General features: G+C 48.4%; 1 pseudogene; it reads left to right on the forward strand.

The window, feature by feature from the left end:
* Positions 1 to 16,439, forward strand: part of LOC139564075 (nephrin-like) — a 77,805-nt pseudogene that overhangs the window by 23,680 nt on the left and 37,686 nt on the right.

The raw sequence follows: 16,439 nt of genomic DNA on the forward strand, positions 1-16,439 counted from the left end.
TCTGTCTGTCTCTCTCTCTGTCTCTCTCTCTCTCTCTCCACTCTGTATGAAACAACATCTTTTCCACAGTAAGTGCTAATGTAGTCCTTACTCAGCAAGCCAGCCCATCAAAGCCTGGAGCACCGTGTCCATTTTCAGCCAGCCAGATTGTTAGTGAGGTAGCAATTTGTCACGCCGGCCCAGGGTCCACATACAGCCGCCTGCACTGCCTGAGTACCCAAACTCATTGCAGCAATAACAAAGGCTGGCCCTCCCCTAATTTATTTTACGTTGTATATTTTATTCAGGGAAGCTGTAATATATTCATATTTCCAAACGTTGCTTTATTACTGTTTAAACATCTGTTATTTTGCTTTATGGAGTCGATCCAGCCGGCTGCTCCCTTAATACTTCATGCTTTCATCAGAGCTAGAGCCCTTACTCTGCAGTCAGGGTAAATGTTACCCATTTATTGGCCCTGTCTCAACAAATAGAGATGATGCTCCCTTGCTCATAAAGCCAAGTGTCCGCTCATCCCAGTGCATATTTCTCACCCTCTCTATCCTCTCTTTCTGTCATCTTCTCTGTTTCTGGTGCTTCATCTCTCCCTCTCTCTTTATATTGCTCCCTCTCTTCCTCTCTCCTCACTTTCTGCCGTTCTTTCCCAAGATGTTGCTTCATCTCTCTCTTTCCCTCTCAACATCAGTCCCACCCCAGCATCCAGTAATCCAGGGCCTGGACAGAGAAGGCCTGGTGAAGAGGGGGACCATGTTGAAGCTGGTTTGTGTGTCCCAGGGAGGGAATCCACTGGCCACCCTACACTGGACCAAGGTACATAGACTACACTCGGCTAAAGCTTAGAATCAGTAGTTTTTGGTGTATTCTCCATCTTCTACTTCTGAACTCTCTCTTTCAGAACTCACTCCCTTCCTACTGCAGCCAGTCAGTCACCCATTATGTTAGTGAATAACCTCTAGTCTGTCCTGTCCTCTGCTTATTACTAACTTATAGTTCTGTCCTGTGGATCAGAATGGGGAGGTGATGTCCACCAGCTGGGAGGTGGACACAGAGTCACGACGGGCCATTAGCTACCTGACTCTGCAGGTTAAACCACAGGACAACCAGGCCGAGCTGCGCTGTGAAAGCGTCAACCAGGTGACCCCTGTCCCTCTGTCCGACAGCCTCAAGATCACTGTCCTCTGTGAGTCCCCGACTGCTAAGAGATACATGCACTTGAATGCTAGAACACACACACAGACACACAAAAGCTATGGAATGTTTGTGTTTATTCAAATGTTTGCTAACCCAATCATTAAAGTTATTTTCAATAACATTCATCCCAATGACATTAACATTAGTCCTAGCTCCAATACTGAAACAAATTCTGCATTAACACAAACTCTAATATCAATATCATTAGTGAAACTAATGGCAATTATGACCCGGGCCCATATTTCACACAGAAACTCATTTAAATCCCAGCTTGGTCTTTTGCAGTGAGCTAATTTAACTGAATCGCTTCAATGCACAATCCAAAGGCAATAAAGCCGGCACTTTCTGTGGTGATAGTAATGCCAGGTAATAAATGATACATTTGCACTTCACTGCATAGGAGATTTCTCTACTACCATGACTGGAAAACAAAAAGAGAATGAAACTTCCTTCGCATCACACCAACTCTTCCTTCACGCCAACACTTGCATTCTTTCTGCTTCAGTCAACGGTCTAAACCGCTCTCTTCTTCCTCTCCTATCCCACATAAAAGCCATGTTACCTCCTAGCTATTCCTATTCACGCCTCACACACATCGAAAATGAGTTGCAGACCCTTCAATGTATCTCTCTTTCTATCACTCTCTCTCTCCTCTTAGTTTTGTGTTATGGATATGCCTGCGTCGCCCTAAGGCATGTGTGTAACCTAACACACTGTCTAAGAGTTTAGCCCTCATGTCTGCCTGTGTCCCGTGTGTAACATACAATCATACATGATATGATGCATCCATGTCTGCCTGCTCAGTCATTAGCCTGTCTTACTGCATTACTGCAGCCCCTCAGGGCTTACTGCTCAGCTGCACTTCTTCTGTTCCAGTTAAGATCCCTCCTGGTATAGCTGAATATAGACAGGTTTTGGTAACTAGTATGGGTTTGAAATGGATGGAAAACCTCAGGAGAGGACAAGACTTCATAAAGTGATGTTGATGGATTAGAAATGGTTTCTTTACTTCTTCCTTTACCTTCAAATCCAGTCTTTCCATCCTTGCTATAAAATATTGATCCTGACACAGAGCACTTTATTGACTGAATTTACTGTGTATGTGTATGTGTGAGTGTGTGTGTGTGTGTGTGCGCGTGCGTGCGTGCGTGGTTGCGCGCGTGAGTGCGTGTGTGTGTGTTTCAGTTGAGCCAAAGAAGGTGATGGTGCAGGGGTCGTTCGAGGCGAGAGAGGGGGAGGAGGTGACCCTGTGCTGTTAAACCTACACACATCCGCTGGTGGCTGGGCTTCAGGGAACTCAACACCACCGTGGTCAATGTGGAAGAGGTAGGGGCCCCCATTTATCTCGACACACACTTTTTACCCCCCCCCCCACACACAAAAAAGCACCATTCTGCACTAACTGTCATTTTTATTTAGACATTTGGAACAAAACTAATAAATAAGCACAACATTCAAAACTATATAAATATAAAAATATATACAAAAATAAGACTCGTCAATATCAAAAAAAGGTAACAAAGACAAATAGAAACAAATGGTAGTATATAAATACAAATAGAAAGATAATCCAATTATTACACTGTTACCCTATTGTTAACAAAAAACACAAATAAAACTAAATTGCACAAATCCTATATCAAACAAATACACAAACAGAATAACACACTTATAAAGAGAACCTTATTATTACACTATTGAACTTCAAACAAGAAACACACAAACTAAATTGCACAACTGTCATCTAAACCCTTTCTTGCCTTCCTTGATGCAAAGTCATCAATTACATCAATTACATCAATTACAGAAGCTAGCCAGAAGCTAGCCAGAAGCTAGCCAGTTCACTGGCTAACGTTAGTATTCAGCTAACCACGGTTGGCGGTCATCAGCTATCCTTTAGCTCGAAAAGCTATCGGCAGTTTTGTACAACGCAACTCAGACCAGAGCATACCGGACCTATTTTCTCTCCATATCCCTGGATTTCTACCGCAAGCTCTGGACATTTACACCTGGATCTTGCAGCTAGCTAGCTGCTATCCGAGTGACTATTGGCTTACGTCGGTCCCGGAGCAAACATCAATTATTCCGGAGCTAGCCAGCTGAGAGTTCCATCAGCCACTCCTGGGCCTTCACGACTAGACTACCGACGTTATCTACACAAGGGAGTCCAACTGGCCCCTCCGTCGCGACGTAACCTGAACGCCCATCTGCGGCCCGCTAATCGTTAGCTGTCTTATCGGCTGCTATCTGAATAGGTATATCGGACAATTTTCTTGGGTCACTATAACTATATCTATTTTGCCAATTGGATTGATCCCCTCTACCACACGGAACCCCACTAATCTACCGACGGAAACGCACGAGGTGGCTAAAAACAGACCTCCATCCTCTGCCAGCTTGCTACCAATGGCCTGGCTAGCTGTCTGAATGGCCGTGACCCCAATCAACCTCACTACTCACTGGACCCTTATGATCACTCGGCTAAGCATGCCTCTCCTTAATGTCAATATGCTTTGTCCATTGCTGTTCTGGTTGGTGTTTATTGGCTTATTTCACTGTAGAGCCTCTAGACCTGCTCATTATACCTTATCCAACCTTTCAGTTCCACCACCCACACATGCGATGACATCACCTGGTTTCAATGATGTTTCTAGAGACAATATTTCTCTCTCATCATCACTCAATGCCTAGGTTTACCTCCACTGTATTCACATCCTACCATACCTTTGTCTGTACATTATACCTTGAAGCTATTTTATCTCCCCCAGAAACCTGCTCCTTTTACTCTCTGTTCCGGATGTCCTAGACGACCAATTCTCATAGCTTTTAGCCGTACCCTTATCCTACTCCTCCTCTGTTCCTCTCGTGATGTAGAGGTGAATCCAGGCCCTGCAGTGCCAAGCTCCACTCCTATTCCCCAGGCGCTCTCTTTTGATGACTTCTGTAACCGTAATAGCCTTGGTTTCATGCATGTTAACATTAAAAGCCTCCTCCCTAAGTTTATTTTATTCACTGCTTTAGCAGACTCTGCCAACCCGGATGTCCTAGCCGTGTCTGAATCCTGGCTTAGGAAGACCACCAAAAACTCTGAAATCTCCATCCCTAACTACAACATTTTCAGAAAAGATAGAACGACCAAAGGGGGCGGTGTTGGAATCTACTGCAGAGATAGACTGCAAAGTTTTGTCCTACTATCCAGGTCTGTACCCAAACAATTTGAACTTCTACTTTTAAAAATCCACCTCTCTAAAAACAAGTCTCTCACCGTGGCCGCCTGCTATAGACCACCCTCTGGCCCCAGCTGTGCTCTGGACACCATATGTGAACTGATTGCCCCCCCCATCTATCTTCAGAGCTCGTGCTGCTAAGTGACCTAACCTGGGACATGCTTAACACCCCAGCCATCCTACAATCTAAGCTTGATGCCCTCAATCTCACACAAATGATCAATGAACCTACCAGGTACCACCCCAAAGCCGTAAACACGGGCACCCTCATAGATATCATCCTAACCAACTTGCCCTCTAAATACACCTCTGCTGTTTTCAACCAAGATCTCAGCGATCACTGCCTCATTGCCTGCATCCGTAATGGGTCAGCGGTCAAACGTCCTCCACTCATCACTGTCAAACGCTCCCTGAAACACTTCAGCGAGCAGGCCTTTCTAATCGACCTGACCCGGGTATCCTGGAAGGATATTGACCTGATCCCGTCAGTAGAGGATGCCTGGTTATTTTTTTTAAATGCCTTCCTCACCATCTTAAATGAGCATGCCCCATTCAAGAAATGTAGAACCGGGAACAGATATAGCCCTTGGTTCTCTCCAGACCTGACTGCCCTTAAACAACACAAAAACATCCTATGGCGTTCTGCATTAGCATCGAACAGCCCCCGTGATATGCAACTTTTCAGGGAAGTTAGAAACCAATACACAGGCAGTTAGAAAAGCCAAGGCTAGCTTTTTCAAGCAGAAATTTGCTTCCTGCAACACAAACTCCAAAAAGTTCTGGGACACTGTAAAGTCCATGGAGAATAAGAACACCTCCTCCCAGCTGCCCACTGCCATGAGGATAGGAAACTCTGTCACCACAGATAAATCCACTATAATTGAGAATTTCAATAAGCATTTTTCTACGGCTGGCCATGCTTTCCACCTGGCTACCCCTACCCCGGTCAACAGCACTGCACCCCTCACAGCAACTCGCCCAAGCCTTCCCCATTTCTCCTTCTCCCAAATCCAGTCAGCCGATGTTCTGAAAGAGCTGCAAAATCTGGACCACTACAAATCAGCCGGGCTAGACAATCTGGACCCTTTCTTTCTAAAACTATCTGCCAAAATTGTTGCAACCCCTATTACTAGCCTGTTCAACTTCTCTTTCGTGTCGTCTGAGATTCCCAAAGATTGGAAAGCAGCTGCGGTCATCCCCCTCTTCAAAGGGGGGGGGCACTCTTGATCCAAACTGCTACAGACCTATATCTATCCTACCCTGCCTTTCTAAGGTCTTCGAAAGCCAAGTCAACAAACAGATTACCGACCATTTCGAATCCCACCGCACCTTCTCGCTATGCAATCTGGTTTCAGAGCTGGTCATGGGTGCACCTCAGCCACGCTCAAGGTCCTAAACGATATCTTAACCGCCATCGATAAGAAACAATACTGTGCAGCCGTATTCATTGACCTGGCCAAGGCTTTCGACTCTGTAAATCACCACATCCTCATCGGCAGACTCGATAGCCTTGGTTTCTCAAATGATTGCCTCGCCTGGTTCACCAACTATTTCTCTGATAGAGTTCAGTGTGTCAAATCGGAGGGCCTGTTGTCCGGGCCTCTGGCAGTCTCTATGGGGGTGCCACAGGGTTCAATTATTGGGCCGACTCTCTTCTCTGTATACATCAATGATGTCGCTCTTGCTGCTGGTGAGTCTCTGATCCACCTCTACGCAGACGACACCATTCTGTATGCTTCTGGCCCTTCTTTGGACACTGTGTTAACAACCCCCCAGACAAGTTTCAATGCCAATCCTTCCGTGGCCTCCAACTGCTCTTAAATACAAGTAAAACTAAATGCATGCTATTCAACTGATCGCTGCCTGCACCTGCCCGCTCGTCCAGCATCACTACTCTGGACGGTTCTGACTTAGAATATGTGGACAACTACAAATACCTGGGTGTGACTGTAAACTCTCCAGACTCACATCATCATCTCCAATCCAAAGTTAAATCTAGAATTGGCTTCCTATTTCGCAACAAAGCATCCTTCACTCATGCTGCCAAACATACCCTCGTAAAACTGACCATCCTACCGATCCTCGACTTCGGCGATGTAATTTACAAAATAGCTTCCAATACCCCACTCAATATATTGGATGTAGTCTATCACAGTGCCATCCGGTTTGTCACCAAAGCCCCATATACTACCCAACACTGCGACCTGTACGCTCTCGTTGGCTGGCCCTCGCTTCATATTCGTCGCCAAACCCACTGGCTCCAGGTCATCTACAAGACCCTGGTAGGTAAAGTCCCCCCTTATCTCAGCTCGTTGGTCACCACAGCAGCACCCACCTGTAGCACGAGCTCCAGCAGGTATATCTCTCTGGTCACCCCGAAAACCAATTCCTCCTTTGGCCGCCTCTCCTTCCAGTTCTCTGCTGCCAATGACTGGAACGAACTACAAAAATCTCTGAAACTGGAAACACTTATCTCCCTCACTAGCTTTAAGCACCAGCTGTCAGAGCAGCTCACAGATTACTGCACCTGTACATAGCCCATCTATAATTTAGCCCAAACAACTACCTCTTTAGCTACTGTATTTATTTATTTATTTTGCTTCTTTGCACCCCATTATTTCTATCTCTACTTTTTCTATCTCTACTATCTCTACTCTACTTTTTTTTTTACTTGCTATATTGTATTTACTTCGCCACCATGGCCTTTTTATATTTTTATTTATTTATATATATATTTTGTTTGCCTTCACCTCCCTTATCTCACCTCACTTGCTCATATTGTATATAGACTTATTTTTCACTGTATTATTGACTGTATGTTTGTTTTACTCCATGTGTAACTATGTGTTGTATGTGTCGAACTGCTTTGCTTTATCTTGGCCAGGTCGCAATTGTAAATGAGAACGTGTTCTCAATTTGCCTACCTGGTTAAATAAAGGTGAAATAAAAAATAGCCCAAACAACTACCTCTTCCCCTACTGTATTTATTTATTTTGCTCCTTTGCACCCCATTATTTCTATTTCTACTTTGCACATTCTTCCACTGCAAATCTACCATTCCAGTGTTTTACTTGCTATATTGCATTTACTTCGCCACCATGGCCTTTTTTTGCCTTTACCTCCCTTATCTCACCTCATTTGCTCACATTGTATATAGACAAATTTTTCTACTGTATTATTGACTGTATGTTTGTTTTACTCCATGTGTAACTCTGTGTTGTTGTATGGGTCGAACTGCTTTGCTTTATCTTAGCCAGGTCGCAATTGTAAATGAGAACTTGTTCTCAACTTGCCTACCTGGTTAAATAAAGGTGAAAAAATAAATAAAATAAACATCATCATAAGAAATCTGCCCAGCAATTGTATGGTTAATACTGATGAGAGCAAGGCCACTATGGCGTTCCTGTGACATGGTGGACCTCAGGCAGGATTTGATGAGCTTCAGCTTTGAACAGCTCCTCTCTGCTTCAGCTACGGTCACTGGAAGAGTAAGACAAATTCTGAGAGCAGTCCACAAATTTGGATACATTTCTGATAGCTCCCTTTCATGTATGAATATCAGCAGCTCAAGCAGGGTTATGGTCTTCGATGGCAGGTCAGGCAAGTTCTTCCGTTCATGTGCAAGCTCTATGCCATCCAAGTCTGAGTCGTGAAGAGGGCACGACAAAGCCTATTCCCCCTCAGGAAACTAAAAAGTTTTGGCATGTGTCTTCAGATCCTCAAAAGGTTCTACAGCTGCAACATCGAGAGCATCCTGACTGGTTGCATCACTGCCTGGTATGGCAATTGCTCGGCCTCTGACCGCAAAGCACTACAGAGGGTAGTGCGCTACAGAGGGTAGGGGCTAAGCTGCCTGCCATCCAGGACCTCTACACCAGGCGGTGTCAGAGGAAGGCCCTAAAAATTGTCAAAGGCGCCAGCCACCCCAGTCATAGACTGTTCTCTCTACTACTGCATGGCAAGCGGTACCGGAGTGCCAAGTCTAGGACAAAAAGGCTTCTCAACAGTTTTTACCCCCAAGCCATAAGACTCCTGAACAGGTGAACAAATGGCTACCCGGACTATTTGCATTGTGTGCCCCCCCCCCCCCCCCAACCCCTCCCCAACCCCTATTTTACGCTGCTGCTACTCTCTGTTTATCATATATGAATAGTCACTTTAACTATACGGTACATTCATGTACATACTACCTCAATTTGGCCGACCAACCAGTGCTCCCGAACATTGGCAAACCGTGCTATCTGCATTGTGTCTACACCTGTTGTATTCGGCGCAAACGACAAATAAACTTTGATTTGATTTATTTCTATCAGAATACACCAACCAACTTCTAGGGATTTTTTCACAGCTCACCAAGGTCTTCCAGAAATACTGGTGGTGGCAACTTCTTCCATGGCTTTCATTCCTTGGGGAAACAAAGTTAGGTGGTAGCTCACCTGGTCCTCTGCAAACTAGTTGTGTCCGAATTCTGTCAGTCAGAACTGAAGGCCAGTCAGCAGGGTCTGTAGACAGTGGTTCATCCTCAGCAGCAGGATTTGGTGGGGATGCTGCCACAGGCATTTCTAATGGAGAGCACATGGGCATTAGTTTACACACGCTATTCACAGCATTTGTAGTGGTGGAGCATCCCACATACATAACCAGTAATAATAAAATCATCATTGTTACTCACAATGTGTAAACTTAAAACTTTGCATGAAGTCAGGCGCAGGAGAGCAAAATGAGTGAGCAACGTACTTTACTCAAAAAATAAAGGCACAAGGTAAACAAATACACTTGACCAATAACCAACGGTAAATATTACGCACGGGTGCAGCACCCGTCGAAAAACCAGCCATCATGAACCGAACTGAACATAGAAATAATCCCTCACAACAAACATGAGGGAAACAGAGGGTTAAATACATGAACATGTAATAGGATAATGAAAAGCAGGTGTGGAGAAAATAAAGACAAAACCAATGGAAAATGAAAGATGGATCGGCGATGGCTAGAAGACCGGTGACGTCGACCGCCGAACTCCGCCCGAACAAGGTGAGGGACCGACCTCGGCGGAAGTCGTGACAGTACCCCCCCTTGACACGCGGCTCCAGCAGCTCACCGACACCGGCCTCGGGGACGACCCGGAGGGCGAAGCGCAGGGCGATCCGGATGGAGACGGTGGAACTTCCGCAGAATCGATGGGTCTAACACGTCTTCCACCGGCACCCAGCATCTCTCCTCCGGACCGTACCTCTCCCACTCCACGAGGTACTGAAGGCCCCTCGCCCGACGCCTCGAATCCAGTATGGATCGAACTGCATATGCCAGGGCCCCCTCGATGTCCAGAGGGGGGCGGAGGAACCTTCCGCACCTCAGACTCCTGGAGTGGACCAGCCACCACCGGCCTGAGGAGAGACACATGGAATGAGGGGTTAATTTGATAATCGGGGGGAAGCTGTAACCTGTAACATACCTCGTTCAGTCTCCTCAGGACTTTGAATGGCCCCACAAACCGCGGGCCCAGCTTCCGGGCAGGGCCGGTGGAGGGGCAGGTTTCGGGTCGAGAGCCAGACCTGGTCCCCCGGTGCGAACACCGGGGCCTCACTGCGGTGGCGATCTGCGCAGGTTTTCTGGCGCCTCACGGCCCGCTGAAGGTGCACATGAGCGGCGTCCCATGTCTCCTCAGCGCGCCTAAACCAGTCATCCACCGCAGGAGCCTCGATCTGGCTCTGATGCCAAGGCGCCAGAACCGGACAGGCCATCTCTGCCCAGGGCACGAACGTCGCCCACTCCCCCGGCCGGTCCTGGCAATAGGACAGCAGAAACCTACCCACATCCTGGTTCACTCTCTCCACCTGCCCGTTACTCGCGGGGTGAAAACCCGAGGTAAGGCTGACCGAGACCCCCAGACATTCCATGAACGCCCCCCAGACCCTTGACGTGAACTGGGGACCTCGATCAGATACTATGTCCTCAGGCACCCCGTAGTGCCGGAAGACGTGTGTAAACAGGGCCTCCGCAGTCTGTAGGACCGTAGGGAGACCGGGCAAAGGGAGGAGACGACAGGACTTAGAAAACCGATCCACAACGACCAAGATCGTGGTGTTACTCTGTGATGGAGGAAGATCTGTCAGGAAATCTACCGACAGGTGCAACCACGGTCGTTGTGGAACGGGTAAGGGTTGCCCTCTGGGCAAGTGCCTAGGGGTCTTGCACTGGGCGCACACCGAGCAGGAGGAGACACAAACCCTCATGTCCTTAGTTAAAGTGGACCACCAGTACTTCCCACTAAGACAGAGCACTGTCTGACCGATGCCCATATGACCAGAGGAGGGTGAAGTATGGGCCCAATAGATCAAACGGTCGTGGACAGCAGATGGAACATACAGACGCCCAGCTGGACATTGGAGGGGAGAGGGCTCTGTACGTAATGCCCGCTCGATGTCCGCGTCCAGCTCCCACACTACCGGTGCCACCAGGCAAGAGGCCAGGAGTATGGGATTGGGATCCATGGGCTTCTCCTCTGTGTCATACATCCGGGACAGTGCGTCTGCCTTCGCATTCTGGGAACCTGGTCTGTAGGATAGGGTGAAAACAAAACATGGCCCACCTTGCCTGGCGAGGATTCAGGCTCCTCGCCGCCCGGATGTATTCCAGATTGCGGTGGTCAGTCCAGATGAGAAAAGGGTGTTTAGCCCCCTCAAGCCAATGTCTCCATGCCTTCAAAGTCTTTACGACAGCCAACAACTCCCGGTCCCCCACGTCATAGTTTCGCTCCGCCGGGCTGAGCTTCTTCGAAAAGAAGGCACATGGGCGGAGCTTTGGTGGCGTACCCGAGCGCTGAGAGAGCACTGCTTCTATCCCAGCCTCGGACGCGTCCACCTCCACTATGAACGCCAAAAAGGGATCCGGATTAGCCAGCATGGGAGCCGAGGTAAACAGAGCCCTCAGCTGACCAAAAGCCCTATCCGCCTCAGCTGACCACTGCAAACGCACCGGTCCCCCCTTCAGCAGTGAGGTAATGGGAGCCGCTAACTGACCAAAGCCCAGGATAAACCTCCGGTAGTAGTTGGCAAACTCTAGAAACCGCTGCACTTCCTTTACCGTGGTGGGAGTCGGCCAATTACGCACGGCTGTAATGTGGTCACTCTCCATCTCCACCCCTGAAGTGGATATACGGTGCCCGAGGAAGGAGATGGACTGTTGGAAAAACAGGCATTTCTCAGCCTTGACGTACAGGTCATGCTCCAACAGTCGACCAAGCACCCTGTGCACCAGGGACACATGCTCGGCGCGTGTAGCAGAGTATATCAGAATGTCGTCGATATACACCACTACACCCTGCCCGTGCAAGTCCCGGAAAATCTCGTCTACAAAGGCCTGGAAGACTGATGGAGCATTCATCAACCGGTACGGCATGACAAGGTACTCATAGTGCCCTGAGGTGGTACTAAATGCCGTCTTCCACTCGTCCTCCTCCCGGATATGCACCAGGTTGTGAGCGCTCCTGAGCTCCAATTTTGTGAAGAAGCGCGCCCCGTGCATTGACTCAATCGCACTGGCTATGAGAGGTAGGGGGTAACTGTACCTCACCGTGATCTGGTTGATGCCTCGATAGTCAATACACGGGCGCAGACCTCCATTCTTCTTCTTCACAAAAAAGAATCTCGAGGAGACAGGTGAAGTGGAGGGCCGAAAGTACCCCTGCTCCAGGGATTCGGAGACATATGTTTCCATAGCCGCCGTCTCCTCTTGTGACAGGGGATACACGTGACTCCTGGGATGTGCTGCGTCTACCAGGAGATTTATCGCACAATCCCCCCGTCGATGGGGTGGTAATTGAGTCGTATTTTTCTTACAGAAGGCGAGAGCCAAATCGGCATATTCAGAGGGGATGCGCACGGTGGAGACCTGGTATGGACTTTCCACCGTAGTCGCACCGATGGAAACCCCTAAACACCTCCCCGAGCACTCTTGTGACCACCCCGTGAGAGCCCTCCGTTGCCACGAAATAGTGGGGTCATGACAGGCCAACCAGGGTATACCCAGCACCACGGGAAACGCAGGAGAATCAATCAGGAAAAAACTGATTTTCTCCTTGTGATCCTTCTGCGTCACCATGCCCAGTGGAGCGGTGGCCTCCCTAATTAGCCCCGACCCCAATGGTCGACTATCTAGGGCGTGAACTGGGAAGGGCATATCCACTGGAACAATAGGGATCCCTAAACTATGGGCAAATGATCTGTCAATAAAGTTCCCAGCTGCGCCTGAATCTACGAGCGCCTTATGCTGGGAATGCAGGGACAACTCAGGAAAATTAATATACACAAACATGTGTGCAACAGAGGGCTCTGGGTGAGCCTGGATGGTAAGTTGGTGGTTGAAGATATCCCTCTAGTGGTGTGGGGGCTGTGCTTTGGCAAAGTGGGTGGGTTTATATCCTTCCTGTTTGGCCCTGTCCGGGGGTATCATCGGATGGGGCCACAGTGTCTCCTGACCCCTCCTGTCTCAGCCTCCAGTATTTATGCTGCAGTAGTTTATGTGTCGGGGGGCTAGGGTCAGTTGGTTATATCTGGAGTACTTCTCCTGTCTTATCCGGTGTCCTGTGTGAATTTAAGTATGCTCTCTCTAATTCTCTCCTTCTCTCTTTCTTTCTCTCTCTCGGAGGACCTGAGCCCTAGGACCATGCGTCAGGACTACCGGGCATGATGACTCCTTGCTGTCCCCAGTCCACCTGGCCTTGCTGCTGTTCCAGTTTCAACTGTTCTGCCTGCGGCTATGGAACCCTGACCTGTCCACCGGACGTGCTACCTGTCCCAGACCTGCTGTTTTCAACTCTCTAGAGACCGCAGGAGCGGTAGAGATACTCTTAATGATCGGCTATGAAAAGCCAACTGACATTTACTCCTGATTATTATTTGACCATGCTGGTCATTTATGAACATTTGAACAACTTGGCCATGTTCTGTTATAATATCCACCCGGCACAGCCAGAAGAGGACTGGCCACCCCTCATAGCCTGGTTCCTCTCTAGGTTTCTTCCTAGGTTTTGGCCTTTCTAGGGAGTTTTTCCTAGCCGCCATGCTTCTACACCTGCATTGCTGGCTGTTTGGGGTTTTAGGCTGGGTTTCTGTACAGCACTTCGAGATATTAGCTGATGTACGAAGGGCTATATAAAATAAACTTGATTTGATTTGGTGCTGACTCACTTGGGGTGACACAAGAGTGCCCTGCCTGCTGCCTCGACTCCCAGAAGAACCTCTCCAGCACCGACCGGCAATGTGCCCTCTGCGGCCACAGATGGTGCATGGACCGGCCCCTCCTCCGGTCACCCTACGTGCAGCACCTCCCAGCTCCATGGGCGTTGGATCTGTGGTGCTGGGGGATGGAATCGACAGACCCCGATCTGGACGTCCGCGGGTAGCCAGCAGGTTATCCAACCCGATGGACAGGTCCACCAGCTGGTCAAATGTGAGAGTGGTGTCCCTGCAAGCCAACTCCCGACGGACGTCCTCGCTCAAACTACAACGGTAGTGATCGATCAGGGCCCTGTCGTTCCATCCCGCGCTGGCGGTCAGGGTCCGAAAGTCCAGAGAGAACTCCTGTGCGCTCCTCGGCCCCTGCCTAAGTTGGACGAGCTGTTCGAATTGGTCCAACACTGCTCCTCCTTCCTCCCGTACGGCGTTGGCCCACTCCAGGGCTTTCCCTGAGAGACAGGAGACGAGGGCGAACACGGTCTCACGGCCCGAAGGAGCCGGGTGGACGGTTGCTAGGTAAAGCTCCAGCTGGAGTGGGAACCCCTGACATCCCGCAGCCGTCCCATCATACTCCTTCGGAACATCGAGCTGAATCCCAATGGGACCGGGTGAAGGAGGGGTGAGTAGTGGTGTCCTTGGTGGTGATGGTGGAGGCACTGGAGGAACTCCTCTTCTCTCCCAGCAGTCCAGATTCTGCAGGACGCAATCCATGGCGATGCAGAGATGTTGTAACATGGCCACATGCTGCTGGACGCGCTCCTCGACCCCTAATCCGGGGTTGTCTGCTCCTGCTGACTCCAAATGGTAGGTGCGTGATTCTGTCAGAATGTGAGTGTAGCTGGTGCATGAAGTCAGGCGCAGGAGAGCAAAATGAGTGAGCAATGTAGTTTACTCAAAAAATAAAGGCACAAGGTAAACAAATACACTTGACCAATAACCAACGGTAAATATTACGCACGGGTGAACACAGCACCCGTCGAAAAACCAGCCATCATGAACCGAACTGAACATAGAAATAATCACGCACAACAAACATGGAGGAAACAGAGGGTTAAATACATGAACATGTAATAGGATAATGAAAACCAGGTGTGTAGAAAATAAAGACAAAACCATGGGAAAATGAAAGATGGATCAGCAATGGCTAGAAGGCTGGTGACGTCGACCGCCGAACGCCACCCGAACATGGAGAGGGACCGACCTCGGCGGAAGTCGTGACATGCACACATAAACACATGTGCGTGTACCCACACACACATACACACGTGCGCACAAACACAGCTGAAGAATCCTGCTGGGGAGAAGTGGAAGCAAATGGGTCTTCATCCTCATCCTCAGGCTCAGACAACATTTGTGAAGACACCTGTGTGGCTGAGGAGGTAGATGGCTCCAAAATATTTCAGAAGTGCCCCTGAATTTGCATTGAAATACAGTATATGATTCTGACACCCTAAATACATTTGTTGCACAATTAAATATACATGTCATTATGTACAATTTATTTATTAAACAAAAGACTCAATATATCACAAAAGATACAAAATATCGCATAATATAGATGTCTTTTAAGTTAGCCTACAGCATTGGAAATTCCCATTACTGAGCTCAGGACCTAGTCAATACAATCACACAAAACCTTTATGATGTCACCTCAATGAAAGTTAACCAAATCAATAATGTGCTAGTTAGGTTGTAATCGTTTTGCTGCAGGCTACACACATTATCATGATGAAACTGTGTGAAATTATATCCGACGTTATGTAAGCTAGTTGGACAGAAAACGGAATATTGTAGCCCTATGTGTAATAGCATAGCAAGCAACATAGCAACACAGGCTAACAAACATAAGTGTTAAACTAGCCTATTTCATTACATGCATAATATTATACTCATAAAGAGATGACATAGCTGCATACCTTTATCTTTTGCGCTTTTCTCCTCTTCTTCGTTCCTCTTTTTCCTAAACTGGGCACCTGATGGCTTAGACCTTTTCTTATCCATTTGTGTTGATTTGGCACTCAAGCATCAATACGTTACCCATCCCCCAACATTGTCAACCAAGAGTCAAGACTAAACCAATTCACCTTGGTGGTGTGAAGACTGGTTTTATATTATTCTTAACGATTTCGCACAAACCAGAAAAAAAGCAACAATATGTCTGGAAACTATATATTCACAGTACTATGAATGAATTGTGGTTTATTTGGTAGCATTTCATAGTGTGACTGATTTTACTAATTGCATTAGTACTGTACAAAGTTAGAGGTGCACTATTTGATAGATTCCCCCCCCTCCCCATCTCGTACCTCTGAGTGGGAGACCTTCCCAGGCAGTAGCCTACCTAGCTCACAAACTAGAATCAGGGCGCCCACTCCGACAAGGTTAATTGACCCACAGCCCCACACGGTGACATGATATCATTGACGTGACATGCAAATGAGCGATAGAAAACTGATCGCGCAAATGTCACCATTTTTTGTGCGGGCGCCACGTGCCGCTCCAGGCTGCCCATGTCGCCTGCTCGCGGCTGCCCATGTCGCCTGCTCGCGGCTGCCCATGTCGCCTGCTCGCGGAAGCCCATGTCGCCTGCTCCAGGATGCCCATGTCGCCTGCTCGCGGCTGCCCATGTCGCCTGCTCGCGGAAGCCCATGTCGCCTGCTCGCGGAAGCCCATGTCGCCTGCTCCAGGCTGCCCATGTCGCCTGCTCCAGGCTGCCCCGCGGCTGCCCATGTCGCCCATACCTAAATCCGCCACTGCTGCATCATACACTATAAACCTACTT

Source organism: Salvelinus alpinus, chromosome 35 (assembly GCF_045679555.1).
Source record: "Salvelinus alpinus chromosome 35, SLU_Salpinus.1, whole genome shotgun sequence".
NCBI classification, from domain to species: domain Eukaryota; kingdom Metazoa; phylum Chordata; class Actinopteri; order Salmoniformes; family Salmonidae; genus Salvelinus; species Salvelinus alpinus.